Source organism: Bombus pyrosoma, linkage group LG12 (genome assembly GCF_014825855.1).
Source record: "Bombus pyrosoma isolate SC7728 linkage group LG12, ASM1482585v1, whole genome shotgun sequence".
In the NCBI taxonomy this organism is placed as follows: domain Eukaryota; kingdom Metazoa; phylum Arthropoda; class Insecta; order Hymenoptera; family Apidae; genus Bombus; species Bombus pyrosoma.
Window position 1 is genome coordinate 3,434,214 of NC_057781.1, and position 25,579 is coordinate 3,459,792.

The 25,579-nt window shown below is 40.5% G+C and overlaps 1 protein-coding gene, 1 long non-coding RNA gene and 1 other non-coding gene across 6 annotated transcripts in view; 1 reads left to right on the plus strand and 2 right to left on the minus strand.

The window, feature by feature from the left end:
• Positions 1-25,579, plus strand: part of LOC122573587 — a 130,837-nt gene that overhangs the window by 79,411 nt on the left and 25,847 nt on the right. The window lies entirely within an intron of this gene.
• The window catches only part of LOC122573576 (storkhead-box protein 2), a 111,464-nt gene that overhangs the window by 75,390 nt on the left and 10,495 nt on the right, over positions 1-25,579 (minus strand). Inside the window, exon 1 of one of the 4 annotated variants that reach the window (XM_043740128.1) lies at positions 18,794-18,812. The exons of the other annotated variants lie outside the window; for them this stretch is intronic. The gene's annotated coding sequence lies outside the window, so the exon portion shown is untranslated. Of the gene's footprint in view, positions 1-18,793; positions 18,813-25,579 lie in introns of those variants that run through there. 4 annotated transcript variants of the gene reach the window in all.
• LOC122573995 lies at positions 25,411-25,512 on the minus strand. The gene has a single exon (XR_006318856.1). It is a non-coding gene; the product is annotated as a U6 spliceosomal RNA (small nuclear RNA).

The window sequence follows — 25,579 nt, forward strand, 5'->3', positions numbered from 1 at the left end:
AAAACCGAGCACGATTTTGTCGTTGGAATATTTCTGCACGCACGGTGTTGATCTTCTTCTACAATTATTATTCATCTATAATAATAACAATTTATTTTACAATATTCATTATAGGCATATATCACACGACACAATTCCACAAGTTGCAAACGAAATCGCTAATGCGATTAGAGCACTGTAAAGTGTATGTAGCAATATTGTTATCATTTATTACAAATTTATCAAGTTAAGCAAATAGAACAGCCGAAGAATTAAACTTGTTTCGATGTAACTCCAAAGTGTTTCCTCGTCCAGTGACATGGATCGATTCGTTCGTCGGTCGAAACAGTCGACTGCTTGTCAAATGTTTACAAATTCAACATATCCATTCGGCAGATCCACCCACGTCAAATCAAGCGAGTATACAGACGCGGTATTATATAAATATTTCCTCTTGGCGATACGTCGTGGCGATACGTTTCGTTGCCACCAGGGAAAGATTCTCTCTTCGAGCGCAGTCTCCGGGGCAGAAAACGGGACAAAAAGCACGGTCAGTGTTCACCAATGATCCGATCCTTGGTCCTGAATAGCCTCAGCCATTCAATTATGTAGAGGCGCTGTTTAGCGCAGCCGTTCAAAGAAAAGATAACGAGCTCTCTTTTCCCTCGGCTTCTGCCGGCCAGTTATAGGCGCCGCCGACTCCAGAGTGCGCCGCTTCACGGATTTTTCGCCATGAAACGGCTTTTTGTCCGACAGCTTCGTACTCTCTCTCTACTCCCTCTCTCTGTATCCATTCGTCTACGCGGCTCGTCCCTAAGCGGGTGGAACGGTTGAATTGTCCTTTAGGGGATCGATAATCGTTTTACGCGGCAATCGTGCGCGTTTTTGCTGCACGACGCTTCCGAATAGACGCCCGCGAGAGAAAGCTCTCGAGGATCGAAGCACGACGACGCGTGTCGCTTCTGGGAATTTGACTTGTACGGAATATTCGGAACAAGCAGGTTGACTTTCGAAGGATCGCAGAGATACTGTGGCATATAAACAGGGAAAGTCCTTATACCGAATACGACTTAATTTAAGTCGTAATTATTGCTCGAAACGAAGATTTGAAAGCTGTTTTATGTTTATGGTGCTTACAAGAGATTTATTTTTAAATTGAATTTATATTTCCTTATTTATACATTCGACGTTGCAGTTTGCAAGAAGAACGCAAGATCTTTGCATTTTTCATTTAGTTGAGATTTTGCCTATTGATAGACTTCGCCATTCTGCTTACAGGAATTTTTCCAATGTAGCTATGAATCTTTTGTATTATTTAAATACCCGTCTTTCAAATACGTAAGAAATTTGTTTCTTCATTTCTACATCTTTCATAGTTGACGTTGTATATACGCGATTTTGTACTTCGACAAATTTGTAACTGACTGAAGGATAAAACTACTTTCGCTGAAATTGATGTTTTAATCTAGTACATTATCAGCACTTAATTATTACGAGTCTTCTTCGCGTACGAGCAAGGGCCGACTTTTCTCACGAAGTAAATTTTGTCGACAAGAGTTTCCGGCAAGCAAATCTCGAGACGAAGAAGGCGGCTTCTCATGGACACAGCTTGAAATAAAGCGCACGGAAACGAGGATCGGCTTGTGTTCGATGATCTTAGGGCCAGCGAACGTCGAGGGGGAATGGAAAGAGGAAGGTGGCGATGCCAGGCCGAAAGAGGAATTCCGGAGGAAGATGTACGCGTTTGCGATTCCACGACGGATTTCGCTGGAGGGTTCGGGTGTGGTCGATCGTTGGATAATGCTCGCGCGGAGACGAAAGAGGAGATACGAGAGGGAAGCTCGGTTCTTCCCGAGATCGATGCCCAAAGGCGAGACGAGTTCACCTTCGATACTGCGATAGCCTTGCATCAAGTGCCAGATATCTCGGTATAAATTTCTTTCGCGGCATTCTTTTCCTGTCTTTTTTCCCTTTCTCTGACTTGGTAAAAGTCGCAGAATGCTAGAGATTCCTTTTCGCTGGTCGAACGATCGAGCACGGTATTTCTGTTATACGATGTTTTTCATGATTATGGCGAACATCGACAGGCCGCACAAGAAGAATACCAACGACAGGGATTATGGTCCAATTACCACAAACACGAGTCGCATTTACCACGAAGACTCGTTGTAAGTAGTCGGATGCCACGGGTTATTGAAAAAATCTGATGGAAAAATGCGAAGCGGTATCGGTCGTGCCCTTTTCCTATTTGCCGTGCCATTTTTTCAGGTCTGTTGAGAAGATTTATCGGGCATTCCGATAGTTGCTTCAGCTGGTATAATCATAGAGGGATGCACGTCTTGAGAGAATTTACACGACACGAATACAATGAGCGTAAGCTTTGACGAAGAATACAATAGAATGGTTAATAAAAGTGACAATTAGATGTATTTAGAACTTGACGTACTCTCTACAGTTTGATCCATATCGCCTTCGTAACGCTATTAAAATAATCCTTAAAAGAGTTCAAACAAATGAACGTTCCACGTGTTTTTTCTTCGCCACGCTTATTGTCGGAAGAATAATAATAAGCCCGGCTATATAATAGAAGACCATAACTGTCAGACAATACATCATAAACCAAGCAATTGTGTTTTCTTATCACGAACCAGAGAAAGTAATTAACAGTCGCAACGAAGCACCTTTTTCCATCAACGACGTCTTTCGTTGGAAGTTCGTTTTCCATGCGAATTCTATGCACGAGTCAACGTCGGAACATTAAACAGAGACGTGGCAATGTAATAGGCCAGCTACCGTTATCCCTTTATTTCAATGCCTTGCCTGGTAACGTTCCGTTTCGTAGCTCGCGATCTTCCTACGGGCTCGCGTGATGGCTTGTGTGTACGCGGAGCCCGAAGGAAAGCATCTTCCTCGTTCGTCTTTTTTGCTCAACTTCTCACGACTATTAGATATCCTATGATCAGCCGCATCCAAGCCCGGCGGTGGTGCAATATCCACGCACGCGTATCCACCTTCGGGATTCTCTTCCAAGCGGCGCGTCTTTCCGACCACCTCTTCCCGGAAGAACATTTCTTCTTCTCTGGCGACTATCCTTGAACCACTGGCAAGACAAGTTTCAATTTATAGACTCTGGTTAGTTCCTGTTAACCGATGATTGGTTTCCCTCGATTTACGGTAATAACGACCGCGACGATGATTGGAAGTAATTTTTTATTCGAATTCGGCGCATAAATTGAAAAGTAAAATCGAAAACTAGAATATTATCTAATCGATAGATAATAATGTCTTGGAACGAATAACAGAAAACAGCGATGAAAATATATCGCAAATATACTGCAAAATAATCTCTTCATGGAGATTGAAATTGTCCTAATGAAAGGATGAGAAGGTATCGCGAACAAGACAAAAGTAGTACGAGTAAACAATTGATTCAACTCGCGATCGATCGATTCGTACATGAGGATAAAATCGATATGGATGCGAGGGTAATCTGCAAGGCTCAACCGAGGTCGAACGCCTTGATCTCGATAGCGTGAATCCGTTGGTTCGGCCGTCCGTAACAATGACTAATTAAATAACAATTAAAGCGGCCGACGTCGAACGAACAATGCCGTCTTTATCCCGAGGATTAGGGTCGTTATCGAGAAAGCAGGAAGCTGTTGGCTGCGAATTGAATTCGTGAAAGTTTTTGCACGCCACCGCCGCATCTCGTCTTCTTAAGTGTTTAAACCAATCGAGGGGAATGAAAGATCGATATCAATGAAATAAAAGAAACAGAGAGAAGAAATATCGTGAGAAGACATAGGTGGAAAGTTGGTTGGAAAATTTGTTTCTGGTGAGAACGAGAGAATCTCCGTTTGTTTCGTGAGAAACGTTCGATGATTAAACAAAATACGAGCGTAAGAACAGGTAAAAGCGATGAACATATATCGCGCGAAGAGAAAACACGTGCGTCGAGCTGTCGAGCGCATCGTTCAGACAGTCACCTCTTAGTGTCAATCATTGTGCTACTCACGGGCACCGGAGTCAAAGAAGCTCCCAACAGCTTTTTACGTCGTAACATCAAAGCCACGTGTTTCCGAGACGATGCGTTTTAAAAGCAGCGCACAAGTATATCCGGATGTTTCATGCTGGCGTCGAACATTTATGCCATATAAGCCGATCAAGGAAAGCCTTGTAGTAGAAGGAATCCTTCTAAGGTGGAGCAAAGGGAAGGATACTTGGAAACTATTCGATCCTCCCTTGGGATGCGATGCGCTTAGCCTCGGTTGAAATTTAGTGTTACAACGTTAAGTGTTAGGACAATTTTCGTTGAACATCGAGTCAACTGTCCTATTATTCGCGTAAATTATGATCGCATATCTTTTCAACGAATCTAATGATACATTCATAAGACGAAAAATTATTGTTTTCAATAAAGTTCAATACAAGAAAGTTACATTAATCTGTAAAGGTAATTACGATCAGGTCATATAGACTTGAGCACGGTAGAAAGAATATTAATCGACGAAAATTTTGGTCGTTGGAAATTTGTTCAGATCGTCCATAGAAATTTACTTTAACCCTGGAAAATTATAGCGAAGTATTGTATTCTCCATTATTTCTAAGAGATGGAAGGCCTCTGTTATTTCTGGCAAGTTTCTAGTAAGACGAAAACTATACGATAACAAGTATAAACTAATTTAACTTTGACTTCATTATATTCATAAAACTCTATTTCTCAACTCCCTAAACTTAACTTTTACTTAGTTTCATAATTGAGATATCCAAGATATTCAGTCCCTGATTATACCGTTAACAGGATTATATTATAATAAGAAATTATAATTAGATCTCAGGTGGATAGATCTATCCACAGAGTAACGAATAATTCTATTCTTCGTAGAATTTGTGAGACAATAGCTTCAGAAATAAATCTCCAGCGGTGTAAAGAACGATCTCACCTTCCATAGAATCACTGATAATGGTCTGTCACAAACCGTCGGATTACTCGAACAAAAGAGCGGTCGCGTGACCTGAACTTCATTCACAGCCTTCTGCCATTAATACCCAAAGGGCACGCTTAAATTTCTCGGACGAAATTCAGTGAAAAGCGACACTGCAAGCGCGGCGCAACCGGGTATATTTCCTTTAACATCAGACCACATTGTCCGAGGCCGGGCTGCATTGTTCTCGACAATGTCGTGGCAGGTAGTCTTCGAGGTTCGTTTCCGCGGCGAGACGTATACTTTCTATCCGTCTCGGTGGACACGCGACCGTGTAACATGCTGGTGTGTCCAGCTGCCGGACGACGCGTGCCTAAATGCAGGAAGGAAAGTACCAGTCGAGCAAAAGGCAAACCTTCTCTCCTAGCGAGCCGCTCAATTGGAAATTAACTTACAATCAAACCTTTCTACGTTGCGTTACGTGTTTAATAGTATCCTCCGAATAGTATTTTCTACAATTTAGGTATTTAAGTAAGTATCTTTTGTTTTAGTTGAGAAATGCGGAAATATCTAGGATATCAGAGATATGCGGAAATTGATATTGCGCGAGTTGTTTCGTATGGCGTAAATCGTATATGAATTGTAAAGGATGAAATTATTGGGCAAATTTCAAAATTATATTCATATTTCCAATGGAATGTTTTACGATATTATTTATTATACAAATACAATAGTATTTTTTTCTACGGTGCGTCATGTAGAGTTACTTAGTGGTATAAAATGTTTCACTATTAAATAACGTTAGACAAGTCATATCAACATAACTTATTGTCTACGAAGTAATTGAAATCAAATATTAAACACTGTTTGGACTGCGAAATATTACGGAGTCAGGACGATTGATATTTTCACATCTTCAACGATCCTCTAGTTACTTAAACGTTTTAATTCGTATCTCCAATGGTTTGCCAGATATTCCAATGTTTCCATTTAAAAAGGCACACTAAGAAGGGTTCGTTTAGAAAATGTTAAATATAACGAAATATTTAAATTCTAACGTAATTCCATGTCGCATACAGCGAATAATTTCATTTGTATGACACGGTAGCTGAATGTTGAAAATTCAGATCGCCTTACGAGTAGTTGACCTATTCTTCCACATGTCTGAGGGATTTGTCACTGGGTTTGCAGCGCTTGCGGTTATGGCAGTTAGATGACGAGGCTGGTTCTCGAGCCAACTACTAGAGCATAACTCGCAAGAATGGGCGTATAACGAACGGTAGTTTCGAGAATAAGAGTCCACGATAGTCATTCCTGTCTTACGATTATCGATGTTTGTTTTGCTCTGAGTTTTAATTAAATGCCGCTCGGTGAATCGGTCTAATAAGCGCAAGGTCGATCTGCACGATAGGAAGTCAGGGGTCGAGGTTGAAAGCGGCGCATCCTTTGATCCCGTTTCGTTAATTGCAGCGATACGTTCGCCGTGATTCTTCCATGGAGTATCCTAATGAAACGTGAAATCTCGTTCGTAACGGGATGATATTGAAAGTCCAATCAGAGACAGACGCTATACGTGGCGCCGAATATGGTTGTCGTCGATGAACGAAACTGAACAGCCGAGATAAAAATTAGGGGAACTCATTAATCACTTGGAACTACGATGAAGGTAGCGGTCGTTAGTTCTCTTCACTCGATGATTATGTAGGACTCTTCGGTAGGTTGAACATTAAAATATTCTCAGAACGATCAGGCAGAACGCGCTTACGTTTAATCTTTGATACGAATGCGACTGTGGTCGAGCTGGAAGAATTTAATAGGCACGCTGAATTTAATATTCTTTTAACGTGTCGTGTATACTCTACTTAAGTTTAAATACTACGCTTTATAACCTAAATTACATTCAAATTATGTTTTTATTCAAATTGCATTCGCCGTGATTAAAAAATAGTATTGAATTAGGACCAGTCGAAATTTTTAATATTTTTCATTTATCCAACTCTAGTAGCAGAGTTTATTCATTACTAAGGTGTTGTACATAAAACAACAAACTATCTATGGTATTTAGCCGTAACATTTGTCACATAGGCAAGCTAAAATTCAGTTAGAAATGATCAAAGCGTTCTTTCCGCGTTACTACTCGTCTCTTTATTACGCCGTAAATAGACGAAGAAGGGAGGAATGCCACACAGGTAGATATAAATCCAGCTGTATCATTCTAATCTTCGTCTATTTTGCAACACTGCAAGAAACGTGGTCGTTTAGCAGGGTACACTAGGCACACGAGGTTTAATAAATCATCGTCGCAACGAATCGTAGCGCGCAACGACCGTGAACTGGTAAACTTCGCGCACTTTAATTTCTGTATCTGGCTTTGAGGCGCGTTCACACCTTTCTTTTGGCTCTCTACACCTATTTCGCTTGTGTTTGCGCATCGGCTACGTAGTTACGGTATTGCTTTATTATTACGTTGCTGAAAATGTAATACATTCTCGACTTTGCAACGTTCCCCGCCCCTCCCCGTGAATCCTTCCCATTCAAATTGACACGCTCCTTTTATGGCACGTGGTCGTTTTATGTAACCCGCGGACGCGTTACACCACGCGGCCATTTTTGGCAAGGAATTGCACAGCCGCCGTTAATTATCCTTCTTTTTGCTGCAGTGTTTCTTTTTCGCCTCGGCGCAAGCGAGCCGAGGTGTGGCGGCAACCGAATCACCAAATAAAATCGGACGGCGTTCCACTTAACGAAAACTTACCGCCCCATAAAAATTCGGCACCGCTGCACGACAAATTTCCTTGCCCACCAACCCACGAACGATAAGATAGAATGGCCTTTTCTATATACATTTTTTGCTGCCTGCTCACGAACACGTAATGCCGCGTAACGATCATCGAAGCGTCCAGAGAATTTACGTGAATTACGATCGTGTCATTGTCTTATTAGTCAATTGTACGTAATCTGCGTATTAAAATTAGTAGCAAACTTTAATTTCTACGGAGTTGTTTCTCCTAAATTCAAGCGATCCATTATTCCTCGCTATTGACCGTGGCTGACTCGAGCTCATTGTTAGCAAAATCTAAACCTATTTTTAAACACAATGAATAGAAGTAGCGAGAGCAGGTGAGAAGTATTATGCTCCTCTCCCTTGTTCTTGCCAGATCTATTCTTTTCCCTTGTTAAAGAGCTGGAGAATAGTCCCGGAATAAAATTATTACTGCTGCGCGAGAATTACAATACGGAACTCCGATTTGTTGGAATTCGAACGTGCTCTACCATATAATATTCTAATTTCGAATTCTATAGAATTTTTAACTCGTAAATAGCTACGAAATAGAGAATATTTTCATAACACGATACGAACAACAGTACAGAAACAACGTTACGCACATAGAAAACTATCATTCATTTCCATTGACAAAAAGAACCGTGCTCTTTTCATCGGTCATCCTCTTTCCGGAGCAACTCGGCTCCTTCGAAAATGGTAGCCGAAACTTGCTTTCCATTCACCTGGGCCGTTCCGCGGCTCCCTTGTCGGTTAACAGAACGAAAGAAAGAACATCTCTTGGCGAGCCTCACGCGAGAGAGATCAGGTTGTTTGACGAGAGACGAGACGCAGGAGAGAGCCGGTTGAGAACCTTCGAGATTCAGGTTCTACCTGGTGCGACCCGACAGAGCACGGAGAGTCTTGGGTGGCATGAGAGTGCGGTGGTCGCGCCCTATGCTAACCCAACCTAACATAGCCCAAGATCTTTCTTGGCTAGATTCTCACCGCTCGAAACCACATCGGTTGGACTTGTTTCCATAAGATCGTGGCACATACATAGAGGAGTTGGATCGAGCCAACTCACGTACACCCGTGGCTACTTACCGGCCTAACCTCGATTCTCACGAGCTTCGTCGGTCTTCTTCTACATATATCTGCTTTAATTTACAGAAGTTAGGATAGGTTCGGTTTGGCTAGGGTTCCTGGTAACAGCGATTTGTCGGAAAGAATCGTAGGTTTTCAGGCGCGTCTATTTTTAGTGGCTAATGGTCGGTTCCTTTGGGTCAAGATTTGTTGCGTGCGATCCTCGTTCTTTCCGAAGGAGTTTCGTTTTCCGGTGACCTTGGATTCTCATGGTCCTCCGAGCGCATCAATAGGAGCCGCGTTTCATTCGGTCGGAGCTGAATTATGGTTGGGACAGTTGCTTACTACTTGGCGAACCAAGATTTAAGGCGTTTTCTTGGAACAAAGATCTTCGAAGAAGGAACAATTCTCAGTGGGACGCTGGATATTGTGCAGTTTTATGAACGTTCCGTCACCTTGCTAGGCGCAACCAATTGCCAACGCGGTTTCTTTTTCAATGGTTCCGAAGCATCAGATTCTGTTGTTTATTGTTTCTTGCTGTAGCCGATCGGTCGTGGTGGTGTTGCGTGAAAAATCGATTCGCCGATTAATCGATTTTCAACGGTATCGTTCGCGGCGAGACGAGAGGGCAAAGGTGAAGCCTAGGACAATCGTGAGAGTACAGAGTTTCGCGAGAGATAAGAAGCGAGAAGGGAACACAGGCAGTACACGGCCTATAGATTCACGATGAAACTCCTCCAGCCAGATCTTTGATCTTGCACGATCCACCGACCTAATTAATGGTATGCGGGTCAGCTGCGGCAATAATTGAGGGAACCGGATGCAACTGAACGTCTCCGCGGCGTATTATCATTCAAATATCTTTCGCTGGTTGTAAGTTCACTCGGCCCTCCGAGTGTGACGATGCAGAAGTTAGATTCTAATTACGAGATGTGCAGGTGAATGGTAATTTAATGGTTGTGCTAAAACAAACAGCGAATTATCTTCGAAGGGATCAGCCACTTAATTCTTCCTTTGTTTGACGATCAATCAAATTTTCTTTCAAGATTGAAGATTCTTCTTGAAAGCAACGAATAATACTATATTTTCTTCGAGAAGATTCATAACATTTTTTATAATCGATGTTAATTTTCTGTACATTCGACGAGATTAGAAAAGAGCTATTTGTGAAACTAGTGTTACACAATTGGCTGCAACGATCAGATCGTATATCGAAGAACAAGAGTAAGAAATATAGATTTTATTTATTAATATATGGAGATATTCAACTCCATATATTTCATTTACCAATAAACATCGCCCACCTATCATTTATTCTGCAATTTAGAAAGTTGTTTTTACCTCAAGAAATGTGATTTGCGCAAACTACTTCAGAAAGATGTATTCGTGGAAGCTACCCAGTGACTGGTAAACATCCACGTAATGAAAAGATGCACATACAAACTAATGTGGTTCAAATTCCACAAAAGCTTTCTGAACGACCCCATACTTAAAAAATTTTCGATAATTTCAAGTCCAATATTTTTCACTTTTATATAGTCTTTAACAAATCTTTGAAGAAGAGTAAAAGGAAAAAGAAAGGAAGAAAAGAGGAATGTTAAAGAACAAGTATTCCAATGTGAAGAGACAATTGATCGGAGTCGCAAGGTGTATACAGCGGACAGATCGATCTTGGCGGAAAAATACAGGAGGAAGAGCATGGTTTTCGAGGCGAAGATCAGGCCGATAAACTCTTAGTGAACACGGCACGGGTAACAAGTTATGAAATGCAATTTGCATGCGACCGAGATTCGCGTGGTAAACCGATGGCACGGTGCAACGCGCGGATACCACGGCACTTGGTATGAAACCAGTCCTGAACTGGATTCCATCGAATTCGGGGCCATGGTTCGGCCTCTGAAACAGATCCGCTTTCGATCATCGAAATTGGCACGTCAGCTCGTTGAAACGATCACGGAGAAAAAACGCCTTGCGCCTGCCTGTCAACGTTCTACGTCCCTTTCCAAACGTTTCACCGATGAACATGGAAAGCAACTATTTAGAGTATAAATGTTGCGCGTTCTCCAGTTGGATCCATGCCAGTATTTGAACGAATAATGCACCCGCATCGTGTTGGAAAGGTTATGAAAGACGCATTGCAGAGGAGGGAATTAAATTTTCTATTCAGAATGCCGCTTCGTTTAGGGGCACGAGGTTTATTCGATTAATTTCACGGTAAACGAGATTGGACACGAAACCACAACCAGAAGTGACGTTGTTAGGAATTTCCCCGGAAGTTAGACAGTGGACGGTTTCTTTATGCTTGTTTCTTGTCCTCTCTTCGTTTTATTCCTGAAGTTAATCCTACGGTACAGGCAGACCTAATTCGCTCGTTGTTGTCATCAACGTCGAATATTTTACTTTAGAGTAACAAAGCAAAGACAAGCTGTTTTGTCCCTATATGATAACTAAATTTACATAGGAAATGCAATATTTTATATAGTTCGGTACAATGATAACTAATCTAGCGTATATTTACTTACGCATTTATGAGAAATATAAATTATATATGGTATAAAAAATATATGAAATATCCCAGACAATCCACTCATTATGATATTTAGTTGGTGGCAAAAATCACTTTCTAGGTTCCGTTAGTCCATAAATAATAAAAATATCAAGCAATAACACATGAACGTAACTTAAAATGCAATAAACGTGAAATGTCTGGATAATAAGAATTGGTCTATTCTTCGTCGTCCGAGAGTTACAGCGTTTCCAAGTGACGTGCAGTCACTATACCAAAGTTTTAATCGACGACTTATCTTGAACAGGACGAGCTTCTTAGTACCTGGTCCTCGTTAACTCGCTGACTAGTTTCAATCAGAGCAATGTACTTGGTAATGGAGTATTCATACCCCACCACTATCAACTCTCTTCTCTACTACCGATTACAATCCAGAAGCTACTAGTTGGAAATTGATTAAGCAATAGTTGGAAAGCCGGTTGGCTTTCGGAGATCCAGATGAAATCACGAACTGGATCCTTTAATGGACACAATGGCAACGAGGTATGCGTATACGTACACGCACGAGAGGAACGACATGAGGGAAACAAAGTGACGTTTGTCTCTCGCCATTGAGAGTCTGTAATGGCCGCCCGTAACGAACAGTTCTCGCGATTAAGTTTATATGGGAGGCTGTCGTTGCGTGAAGGAAAAGGAAACTCGCGATGAAACGGTAGGAAATATTCCTTGAGCAAAGGCAGGATTTCCTGTAAGCGTCAGACACGAACATTTAAACGTATACGTTCTCTGCTGTCAGCTGAACGCAGCATCCATGTGCGGATGAGATTTCTCATAAACGTAAAATGGTCCGACTGAGTCACTTTTAATCAATTTCTCCGGTCAACTTCACTTTTAAGCAATTTCTCAATTTTATTACGTAAGTACACGAGTAACGTTCAATCCATAAAAAAACAAATTATTTCCACGAGTTCATTTGTCACGAGGCGATGACAAATAATAGCAAATTCACAGATAAGATTAAAAAGTAATATCTGCAACATGATTTTTTTCTGCTTTGTAATGTACACAGTTGATCTATGTGACTTCTGAACGGTTTGTACGAGCATAACGCGTTCGTTTCTTTATGTATTCATTATTTAGTATATTGTTGTCTACCAAAAGAGAGAGTTACGTACAGAGAAAGTGAAATATGTGTTTAGAGTGAACTGAAACTCTAATCTTTGTCGCTACTATCATATACAGTGGCTACGAAAAGTATTTGCATACCATTGTATTTATTATAGCATTTACATACCAGTTGATTAGGTCCAGGTACATTAAATCTCGTATTATTTAGTAGCATTCTTATACGACTATAAGAATTTGACACTACGACAATGAAATGTAGGATCTGACTAAAAACCTATTCATTATAGATAAGAGAGATATAGATATCTGAAAATACTTTTGTAGAATAGGTTAATTTGCAACGTATTCCAAGCTTTCATTCGCTTCGCAAGGAAAAGGAGATCTTGTTGAAACTTTTCAAACACGACAGAAATTGATCGTTCGCGTGTAGATTGCTATTGCAGCAGGCGGTCGATCGTCCGACGCGTACGAAACGTATAAAACTCGCTTATAGGAAAACGGAGATATGCTTCTCCATTGTATCTGTATTGTAGGTGCATCTGACGTTTATAGGAAATCCCGTCTTAACCAGAAAAAAGCGACGCGTCGCCTCTCTGTGACTCGACCGTCCGAGAATTCTCTCATTGTGATCGGTTCGAGCGTGACTCTTACGACGAGCCGGTTTTCATACGCGAAAACGGATAGCTCGAATAAACATCGGCTCGCGATCCGAGTCTCCGGATATATTCAGGGGGAGGCAATGAATCGTTGGAAATTCGCGTTTCGAGAGTTCGTAATGGATAGGTTGCGTTGCAAATTGCAAACACGATGTTTCGTGAAATCGATGACCGAACAGGAAATAATAGAGCATCCACGTGTGGAAGCTACTTTGTGCCGCCTATCTAAAGCGAAAATCGTAATGACTTTTTGATACAAGTGTGTGGCTGCGTTCCCACGACAAGGAATACGCGATATAATTACTTAATTGCACGATACCGGAGACGAGAGCCAGGATCGAAAGAAGACGAGAACAACGACTTCAATCGCGTGCGATGATCCTCGCTTGACGTGTGTCAATTTTATTAACCGTTCTTTTTTCTCGCGGATATAGCGGCTCCTTTATGGTTCGTTATTTCGATATCTCGTTTCTTGGTCTTGTTTGAATAGCCTATTTCCTTATATCGTACTAAGACTGTACTTGTATCATTAAAAATGATGACTTTAAATACGATATTAAAAGAATAATCCGCGATTTCTCTTTTCAACTAAACGCTATTAAACGCGTGTCTTTAACATTTACGCTGCAACGTTCGACTGCTGTCGAAGAATGCCGCTTATTTAATCGCTGTTTATTCATTCGCTTTGACTATCGGTTGAAAATGTCGGAAACGAATCTCCTGCGATACTTTTCGATATTATGTAATCGTACGGTGGTACATTACACGATAAAGTCTGTCTTAAAGAGTTAACGGAATTAATTACACAACATAAAGATTAATAAAACACTATGCGAACGTCGCAAATATGATCAAATCAAATTTACTTAATAACTTATATAATAATATAAATTATAAAACAAATAGAATACGTATGAAACGTTAAAAATCAAAGAGTACACTAGATCATTGCAATAAGATAAATAATACCGATAATAAATTTTCCTTGCAATTGGGAATATCATTCGCCTATAGGCAAACGTGCAAACGTTGCAGAAACGCGCAGTTCCGCTAACCCTTTCGTTTCTCTATAGAAGTATACAAAGCTCCCCACGAGCAGGACAACCAAATGAACTGCGAGTATGGTAACAACGGCACGTGTGTGGGAAGAAAAATGAGAGTAACGGCACGAATCGTATGGGATCGCGGCCCTGCCAGAGCGTACGCTTTGCTCTGCGCGTCTGCGTCTACATTTGATTCCACGCTATGAATCTCCAAGGCTTAAAGGGACCCTTTCATATTGCAAGGGACTCGTGCATACACTGCACGCGTTCAGCAACATGTACACCAGGGATTTCCTCCCTGCGAACGCATATTGCCCGCTGCGAAACTTTACGATGCATTTTTAATCGATTCGTTTATCGCACCGGCTTAGAACGGCCATCCACGTTCTAAATCATCCTGCGTCGGATTTTAGCTCGAGCCGGAATTTATAATTCGATCATTGGAAATGTTAATACGTTGTACGTCGTAGATATCTCACAGCCAAAGTTTGCTGGGCTTTTGGAATGCAAACATTTACGTATTCCACGTTCCATCGTGGCGGCAGGGACGTTCTCGTACGAAAATAAACGACAAGATACGTCGAGAAAGCATTTCGAAGCTTTCCTCTATAAATACACTGTGTACACCTAAACATATATTGCTTTCCACGTGGTTGCGTCTCGCATCCGGAAGTCCATGGTATAAATAGAAACGCCGGCCTTGAGGCTTTGAAAACCTTTGGTACACCTTGCTCATTAATTATCCTGCATGCGATTGTTTGTAAATGTTACGGGCTCCTTTGTAGCTTGACGGATAACATCGATGATGTCTCTAATGAAAATTACTTTACCGCTAAGGTTGCGTGTTTTTTCCTGCCTGATACAATAACGGATAATTCGTTGTGGTTTTTGTCTCTTTACCACGCACGTTAGAACAGAACTATGGGATTGCTATTCGTACAATAATTTGATAACTCGCTATTAATTTTGCAATGGATTACAAGAGATTACGATATTTCACTAGAGTCAGAGACTTTGATCGAATCGTTAATGACCCAAGCGAAATTCGAAAGTGGATACTCAACGAATAGTGCTATTTCGTAAACGTTGCAAGGAACTCTGTTTCACGAATATGATCGCGAACGAGACAATTTATGAATAATTCGATGCTTTGTTATATCTTTTAAAATTTAGAACAGTCAAAAAACACAGCTACCTAAAAACCAAATCATTCTGCCAATCAAATCACTTCAGAAGACTCGTGAGTCGTGATATCACAGTAATCGTATCAGAATAACCAATACTTAGAGCACGAAAACTTAACGATTACAATTTCTTAATGTAATCGCTAATAAGCTTAAAAGCTGTACGTAACTTTAAACACGCAGCTGCAAAAAGGAATTACAGTGGGTCACATTCGAATCAGACGATCGCATCTAGTATTAGGTTGTCCTAAAAATGTCTTTTGCTATTTGTACGCAGCTGCTTTATCAGGCTATGTTGATACAAACGTGAAACCTAATCTGTCAAATGTTGTGGTCTTTATCTTCTATTGTCCTCTAGCTGTCGTAGGACACGTTTCGTTTGCATTAAAACAAAAAATGTTGCGCATCCATTATTTTCTTCTAAAGCGAAAGAAACTTTTAGGACAACCTAATAATTCTCTAAACTTGATATACTTATAAGACTCATGACTCATGACACCAAAATTGTACCAGCCTTGTACTAGTATTCCAAGTACAAAGACTTAGCAAGCGTAAAGAGCCAAATTCGAACGAAAGTATCGCGTGGTTAGAAGCAACACACGACCGGTGAAAATCTTGTTCCGTGAAACCGCAATGCCATCGAAACCAGGCTCCGTTACCTCGAATGATCGGCCTGGTCAGGTGTACACGTGCACGACGAGCATGCCGTTGACAAGCTCGCGAGCTTCGGCATTATCTAGTCGTGTGTGCACACGAGCGATGAGCGGTCTATGGGAAAATTCAGTCGAGGTTCCTGTGGCATCGCGAGCAGACGCGGGCCGATCCCAGCAGCACCGTTAGCAGGCTTCAAGGATATCCTGTGTCGCGTGCAAGCAAGCCGCGTGAATTACCTTACGGAGCTTATTCGATGCACAGGACGAGAAAGGATCGTCAAGGATTACCGGTAGTCAATGGCCGACGCTGTTTTTGTCGACCGGTTTCCAAGCCTTCCGTGCGCTGCTGTTTGAGAAAATCGTCCGATTCCTGACGGTGAATTTATTGAATTATGGATGCTTTTTGTTGAGAATGGCACAGTGCTTATCAAGAATTACGGTAGAACTTCAAAAGTAAGTGAACAGTTAGCGGAAACTATTGGCACTGTATTTATTATCACATTTACATATTAATTAGTTATATAGAAATATATTAAATTTTGTAAAATATTATATTAAATTTTGTTTAGCAGTACTCGCATATAACTATAAAGAATTAATTTTTTGAAAATGTGATAACTATAAAGAATTTGATTTTTTGTAAAAGCTAACGAAGAACTGCCTCATTTCGTAGCCACTGTATATTTATCTATACTTGTATTATTTATAATTGTCTATTGCGACCGTTAGTTTATCGATAAGATACAAATATCACGCTACTTGAAGACTACTTGAAGAAGATGTTAAATTACATTTAAACATCGTAATAGAAGTTCAGGTTCCGGCAAGTCGATTTGGTCAACAAGGACAGGATATGAATTGTTTCAATAAATAAAGTTTAGAAAAATTCTAGTTTATGGTTTTGACACGATTAACGAGATACCTACATATTATTCGTATTTATGGCTGGTCGATTGTACAATGTACGAGTGATTGTACAATTGATACCGGTGTGATCGAACAACGAAGGACAGAATGTTTTAATCTTTCGCCGAGTTATTTAGCATCGAGATGGAGTGTCGAGATAGGGTAATGGTTTGTGAGTAAATCTCGCGTTGGAATTCGAAAAAGTTTAGATATCTTTATTTAAGAAGGGCGTGGTGTGTCGGATCGCAGATAGTTTGGCATAGTTCGAGAAGGTGAACAGGGTACGCGAGGTGTTATATTTTTCGACCTACATAAGAAGCAGTGTAAAATTTATTCAAACGAAGTTTTGATGAAATCCAATTCAAAGATTAGATCATATGCACGATAATGTCAGCTACTATTTGCATGTGATTAGATACTGTTGATTTTTCGACGAATCACTAATTACGGTGCGATCATTATGACCGCGGTTTACCGTTTAATGTGAACGATGAAAATATAATATAATTTAATCGAGGATTTTCTATTCCATTAAACAGCTAAACATAGAATAGCAATTTCTACTTCTTTCCCTATATTTTTTAAATAAGACAATTTCAAAGCATCCTTCATCTTATGACAGTGGAAAATTCGGAATCGCTTCTATTTTTCAATATTATTATTCAAATATTCCGAATCGGCAATCGTAGTTAAATTATGCTTTAAATCTATCTCTGTGTAAGAATCGCGTGTTCGGCTAATGAACGAAACACTTGAGTTAAATATGTGATAATATGTTTCAATTACACTTCTGTACCAGGTTAGAATGACTTGTATTTTCTGACCTGTCGTAAAAAAACTCTCTCGCTCACAAGCACATTACACTCTTACAGGTTTCACATACGCAGCACATATTCTTACCACGTGCAGTTAAATCTCCACATGACACCGTACATCAATATGCCTTCTCAGAACTGTTCGCTTCAACAAAGATCAAAAGGATAAGCAAATTTGACATGTTTCTTTTTCGAAATCCTTGTACAATGCAAACGACAATTACGAAATTATTTTGAACTTATCGCCAGGCGATATATTTCGCTGTGGTTAGCCAACTTCCGCTTGTTCTGGTTCGCAAAATGAGCAGGCATTGCAGTCGATCTGCGGGCTTTATTACTGCTAATTATTGCCAGATTCGGCACGAACATTTTTATTACAGTGGTTAATATGAGCATTTCGCGTGTCACGAGTTATACTTTTGACCTTTGCGAACGCACGCTTGCTCTTTCACCTTCTCTCGGTTATGCCGAGTTAACTAGCGCTAGGCACTGCAACGATGGAAAAACTAGTTCCGATACGCAACCATGTCAAGCAGAAAAGCCGCAATGCGCCATGACGTCACTGCTGAAAAGAGCTGCGTCCTGGGATATGGTTCTCGTTCCTGATATTATTGCTTCGCTTTTTATTCGTTGCCCCGGGGCACGAACTGATTAAGTGATGCTTATCTAGTAATGCCCCTTAGTCACGAGTTTTCTGAAACGGCCGATGGCAGAGGAAGGAACTTTAACCATTTCTTCAGGATTTTATCGTGGAATAATCGCTTGAATGTGATACTTCGCAAATAATACTTGGGATCAACGGATAGGGCATGTGAAATATACAGCTTTAACCTTTTCACGACTGAATATTTCTGCAGATATATATGGAAAATTGTCTTGACAATTATTGACGATAGAAATACATTTTTCTGATGTAAAAAAATTATCTAATGTATTAAAATTAGCACGAGTTTCGTCGGAAATAAATGCAATGTTTGCTTAATCAGTTAGTAACGTTTTAATAATAATATGACGATGACGACGTTAGACCTTTGAATTATTTCGTCATTTATAAGCTTCAAAGAGTAATCCGACGACTTTCACGTTTGAATCTTTCCGAAAGAGAAATGCCAGAAAATTAAAAAATTAAACATTATGAAAGGTGTACACACCGTGGTACATCTGTTGCACGTATATTGTCTGAATGTTCTTCGGAGCCGGCGATTCTTACAAAGAATACCATTTCTCTATGTCGTAGTGGCAAAAACTTGACCCATGACACAGTACAAAGTACTTAGAATCTAATTTATGACACTTTCGAGACTTTATCGTTTTCTCTTGCTGACAATGAGTCCTGTAACACAGACAAAAATTAAACAATCATTTTGTACTCCTAAAGCTTCACATTATCCTCCAAAGTAATCTGTCAATCTATTGATCAGTCAAAACGTTCGATTCTTACACCTTAAATGATTGATCTCTTCTAACTAACAATAAGTGCCGTGCAGAACTAGAAAGATGATTAACGGGACTGCACAGGGACAAGAGAAGTATTATACGTTAGCGTCATTCTAAAATTATTTTATTTACAGTATTTGTATGCGGTCGAAGACAAAAATAAATGAACAGGTAGTCGAAAAGAGAAAATATCGATAAGATTTTGTCGAATATGGCTTGTTACAAATCGATTCAAATGATACGACAAATTACGACGCTTTTACTACACGAAAATGTAAACGTTAATTTCAATTATTCGATAAATGATCTATCTACTGTAAGAGTACAGTATAATAAATAAAACTAGTGCATTACCTATACAACTATTTTTATCCCAGATTCTATACAACACTTTCGTCAATGAGCTTACTAAATGCTAAAAGCATTTCGCCAATACGCGCGTCTGTCTTTCTGACTGTAAAAGCTCTGTCAGAAACAACTAATCAGACCTGCACTCCTTTGTTTAATCATCCTTTCAGCTTTCTACGACACATACGAAGCTTGAATCTTCTTCTGCCAGTACGTCAGCCAACCCTTACTCTTCATCCCTTGTTTTCAACTGAAAGGCGTGACTTACTGACACGTTGTCAGGCTTTCACGAAGGCCAATTGTTCGCCACTGACCCGAAGAGTGACGAGGTACGAACAGTTGAAAAAAAGCGGCGCAGGTCTTCGGATGGCCTATTCACGCGCCTCGGCCGGCACAAGATCTCGAATTCCGTTTTGCCACGGAGAAAGCATGAAATTCGAGAGACCGCCACGAAACTCTGGCGGAACGTGGGTGTTTCACACGCGTTACACGTCAAAACAAATCACGAGGGCCAACACTGTGAATCTCATCCACGTCTCTTACCGTGAAACGCTCTTACTTTTCATCGGAAAACCGGCTTCCCGAGCTGGAGGTGCTGCGCGAAGTTAGAAATCGCGACTACACAGGAAGTCGCATCGGAAACCAACGGAACGAAACTTTCTTTTCGGAGCGGACGTCGATTTTTGTAAATACGGCGAGCTTCGTTGGACGAACTGGCAAAGGAATATGGTTCCGTGTGCACGACCAAGATCAATTTCAACGGACTGATTTCAGCAAATTGTGCGTTCGAAGCGAAAGCCACTCTTCAAATTTACGGGAAGCAATTTTTATTATTACCATATATTGGCTGGATTTTCTTCTTTTTCTTTCGCAAATGGAAATTCGTTATTGACGGAAAGCACGAAACTGGAGAAAGTTCGGAAGATAATAACACCTTTATAGGTGAGTTGGATCGTTGGTGACTTCAGTGGTATTTTACCCTTGAGTTTCTTTCCTCCGAACATTCATTTCTCTTGAAAATCTTCGGAACATTCGAGTTAACAGATGGTTGATGATAATGTACTATGGAGATAACGTAGTTGTTTATTCGACCAGGTGCGGAGAGACGCGATCGCGAGGAAGTGCGTCAACGAAAGTCGTAAATTCCCGTTACGATTAGAATAATCGTCACCACGAACAGATCGATCCCCTATTTCGATTAGGATAATAGGGATGGTTGCATTAGTATTAACAGGTTATAATATATATTTCCAACAACTTTGTAGAGAAGATAGTTACGCTGTTGCGTAAGGTATAAGAGAAGTAGGTGAATGATTGAAGGTATAGAGATGTCGACTGATCTGTAGTCGTAGTTCCAGTAAAGTCCGGTGATAATGCTGTCGCAAAGGAAAATTCTTGTTCGCTCGTGATCGCCCCACCACTGATCGCTTGCGGGTGGAATGCCGGGAAACACCCACGTTTCCCAAATTTTTACGTAATGGAACAACAACCATAAGGAACTTCTTGAATCGAAGATGTTTGACGCCGACCTTAACGGTAAATCAAAAAACCTCGTTTTATGACCGTACTTTAGGATTATTGCGACCTGTTTAATTCTATGTACACAGCTGGTAGACGCCTCGTAGAGAGTCACCGAACGTAACAGTAGTAGAGAGTTTCTAGTATCAAAGAACTTTTTCAGAAAGTATGAAAGCCTAGAATATTATAAAGTACTAGGTTTGAATAAACAAACGATCCAGTGCAAAGGATTAAGATAATCCGCAAACATCATGAATCCACAAACAGAAAGATTTCTACGATGCAGGTATGTATGTTTGTAAGTATCTGGAGATTTCGGTCGACAACTACTATTAATCGAGGACACGAATGAGTTACAGGAGATTCGCCTAGTCGAATGAGAAAAATAGCAAACGTAAATCTCGTGAAACTGCCTGCGAGACTATCGGTCGGGGATGCAGCGTATGATTTGTGACGCTTCTTAAGACGCGATTTGCGTAGAAAGTCACCGGTACTATTTGTAACCGCTCGGGATAGAAAAGTCACGTGGACGTTTATTTCGCAAGAGTTTTCGTTTCGCGTTTGCGATCCGCGTCGATCGCAGCGGTTTGCGTTTCACGCGCGACAGGAAGGCGCGCGTGCACGTTCACATTGGCCTGTCAAGGGTCGCGTATCCTCGACTTCCGGCGCGATCGCGATGGACGCAAACGGAGGTCGCTGTAAATCGCCAGGAATTACGTATAAATAACCGCTAGGAGGTTAACGCGACAATCGAGAGATCGAGCTGGCAAATTTACGACTCGGCTGTAACAGTCGTTTCCCCACTGGTCGATCGTTCGATGGAAATGTGCCCGTGGAATTACGTAAATCATCCTTTCTCATCCGTTTATTCCATGGCCACGATGAAAAGTATCCACCGAGAGAAGAAAGTAAACGCGTTTTACATCCGATGAAACGGGTAAATTTCTTGTTGCCGACTCGTTCGGTGGGAAATCACGAGTTTAGGAACTAGATAGCGTTCGATCGGGCGTGATCGTTCGGAAACGGTTCGCGTGGCGATTTCTTGCCGCAACGGCGCATAATTTACCGGTTAAGCGCGGTTCTCATAGAAAGTAAAGGAAGCGGGTAGTCGATTTGCCTGCGTGTCGACGTCCTGAAAGCTTCCCGCGAACGCGTGCCACGCGATGGCTTCCTTTTGCACGGAAACGGGTTTAACGGACTCTTCGAACGCTACTGAGCGATTCCAGGCGAAAATCGCCTTTCACGTGTCAGCTTTGTTGGTGAGGTCGGCTTGAGTCCGGTTCGCGGTCTCTTGAAAATTCGCCTTGAAATTTGGTCGTTCTGAGGTCCTCGTTTATCCGAGATTAAGTCGGTTAAGTCGAACGAGATGGAAAGTGGAATTCTGTGACACGGTATGAAGAGGCTGATTTTTAACTAGACATTACTGTAGAATACGATGTTTAAAAAATATTACGTGATGTCAAGAAAAAAAGAAATAACAGAATAATTATTCGGACACTTTTCGGTTTTCCACTTTACACGAATGTATGTTAATGTTCAGGTAAATACCGAATGTAAAGTAGAACGTGGAATGTATATAAGTTCTCTTTCTACGTTTCACTACTAACATGACTTGTTTCTTGCTAATTTTTTAATTCGTTCATAGGATATTCCAAAGAAGTAGATAGAAAATAATCTTTCTTGAAACAGCTTATGAATGCATTGGAGAATTATTTTCAACAAAGTCGCGTTTCTATAAGGTAAATAATGTGAAAAGAGAACTAATGTACATTCACGCAAAGTGGAAACTTGAATATTCCATGTAACATTAGTTTATGGACACAAGTTTATCGAGAATTTTTTGCTAGCTTTCGACTCCTCTCATCCAGTTCTGTTAGCCTATAATTCCGAAACAGTCTGCACAAGGTAATAACTTTCAATAACCGTAAAAACAGGATGCACCGACGTCGCGGCGTTATTGCTTCTGATTAATGGACGTTTGGCGAACAGCGCGAGCCAACAATTTACCGATGGCGGTCTGGTCTCGCGAACGGCGTGAGAAACGAGTCGCGAGATCGACCGTTTTCCTTTTTATTTAGCGAGGCTAATTGCACGTTTCGGGGTTAAAGACGATACACAGTCAAATTGTGAAAACGCGCGAAAATTCGTTTCTCCGTTTCTGACGTGCGCCTCGTTATATGAAATGCTGTGCGTTTCACGCACTTTCCATATACGGAGTCACGCGGACATTAAGAATAGAACGAACGTGGCCCCTTGCGAAATGGCACGCGAACAGCTCCATCCAGCTGTACGCATGATCGATAGTAACGACGTCTCGAGAAAGTTAGCGAACCGCTGATTTACAACTTTGTTACGAGCCCCCTACGAACTAAGCATTGTACTTTTGAACTGATTACTACCCACCTGATATGTGATTTTCAAGGTCTGGCGTGTTGCATTTAGAATTGACACATTGATAGATTGTTGAAATTTACATACGTAGAAAATCAAGTTTCGACGAAGCGCGAAGTTGAAAAAGAATATATTTTCAAATTTCCAAATTTTTTTAATTCTTGGGTTACTTGAATTTGCGAATATAAAAATTCTAGAAAGCTCAAACTTTCGAGTATTTAAACTTTCGATCGCTTAAATCTTTTAATATTTACCTCCGAGTATCCAAATTTTCAAATTTTGTAGTTTTCCACTATCCAAATTTCCGAACTTCAAATCTTTCAATTTTCAACTCTTCAAATACTTAAATATATCTCAATTCTCAAATATTTAAACGTTCAAATCTATCAATTGTTCAAATCTTCCAATCTCTGAGTGGCAAATCTTGTAAATGTTCAAATCTCCGTATCTTGATATCTTATTTAGCAAGTCGTTGCGGCTATTACTACGCAGGATCGAAGTGTTTATCGAAGCGAAAAATGGAGGACGATTAAGCCATTAAATCGTACGAAGCGTGTATAGGCGAATCGAAAAGCTGCAAGGCAACGATTTCGAAGGTAACGAGCCGCCCTGGCATGTTCCAGAGTACGTAAATTCTAATGAAATACGTGATCGATCCCAGTGAAACTTGAGAAACGGTGCCCGCCACTCATATCCGGGCCGCTTTTAATTGAAACTTTCAAATCCATCGAATCACGTAGTCGATCATTTTTCGCCGCCAATTTCCACGTGTACCAGGCTAACTAAATATCAGCAACACTGCCGATCTATAGCGGAAAAATTCGTTACCGCACCGAGGTGAAGGTGCTTACGGTACCAACGATAAATAACGAATCTCGTATAGATACGCATCTCGATAAACGTGTGATTCTTTGCTCTTTCACTTTACTTTTCTTTCGAAAAGATCGTCTATCGGCGAAGCTAACTTTACAAATTGTACAGCCATCCCGTGTGCTCTGATGAGTTTCAAACTTCTCCGATTAAACTTTTAACTATTTCTTCTAAGGAATGAGATTAGAGACTCTCCTACTTTTTGAAGATCCTTAGCAAAATCATACTTTATCAAACTTTGTTTAGTGCTATGATAAAATGTGTCGTGATAGTATAAAAGTTAATTTAATCGTTGAAATATTACGATCCCCAAATTTCATTAACTTTAGTCACAACATACGTGCATATACGGTCTAACTTAATCGGTTAGATGATGGTGTTAAGATTTCGACTAAAATCTTTTGTTTCTGACAAATACAGCGTCCTTTTTATCGATAAATTAACATATACACAATTAACGTTTCAACAAAGACGAATCTGATAATAAAAGTCAATAAAATTCAATAATTCTTTATGTCTTTAGAAAATTCTACATAGATGAAACTAACTTGATAGATCGTTTAACTATCTCGTGCACTCGTTAGTTGGAAACTTCTCTGGCAAACTTTTTTCAACGAAGTACTCGTGTTTGCTCCGAATAAGATCGGTCATTGTCCTCGAGGAGAGAAGTTGCTTGAAAAACTTTTGTTCGCCCGAAGGCGAGCAATTTTCCGTCTGGCTCGATGCTGATCATAGTTGGAGGAAACTTTGGGGTCGTTTTTGGAACAATTGGATTTGAAAGCATGACGTTCAATGAACTCGTCAAGCTAGTAGAAAACTAGCCGGGTTTGCCAACTCGTAGAATTCGTTTCTTGTCCCGGTGGGATACAGAGATTGCTCCGTACCTCTGTACAACTGTTCCACGAAAGTTCCACGCCAACGCATAGTTATGGGCAAACAAACTTTTATCTGCCAACGTGATAGATCTCAAGAGTTTCACGATACCAGAGCATTGCTGGAATGAAACTTGGCAGCTACTCGATAAAATTCCTTTTGGAATATTTCACTTCTAAAGTGTTTTTTAAAACCTGCAAATTTGACGAATAAAGAAATACCATCATCACCAAAATACCAATATCACCAAGGATCAAGTACGAGATACTTGGTTTATTTGAACAAGCTATACATTGATATTACCCACTGACAAATCCTTCAGAAGTACAAAGAAAAAATGGAACGTTTCAGGATTTTGCGTGTTATCCTTATACGAGGATCACGCTAATCTTGCCTATATAGTTCTAATTTTAAAACGTTCCCACTATCGAAGCAAATAAGTACCAAGGTGAAAACGCGTCTATTAAGTAAGAACACTATAGGTATCTCTTGATCCATTA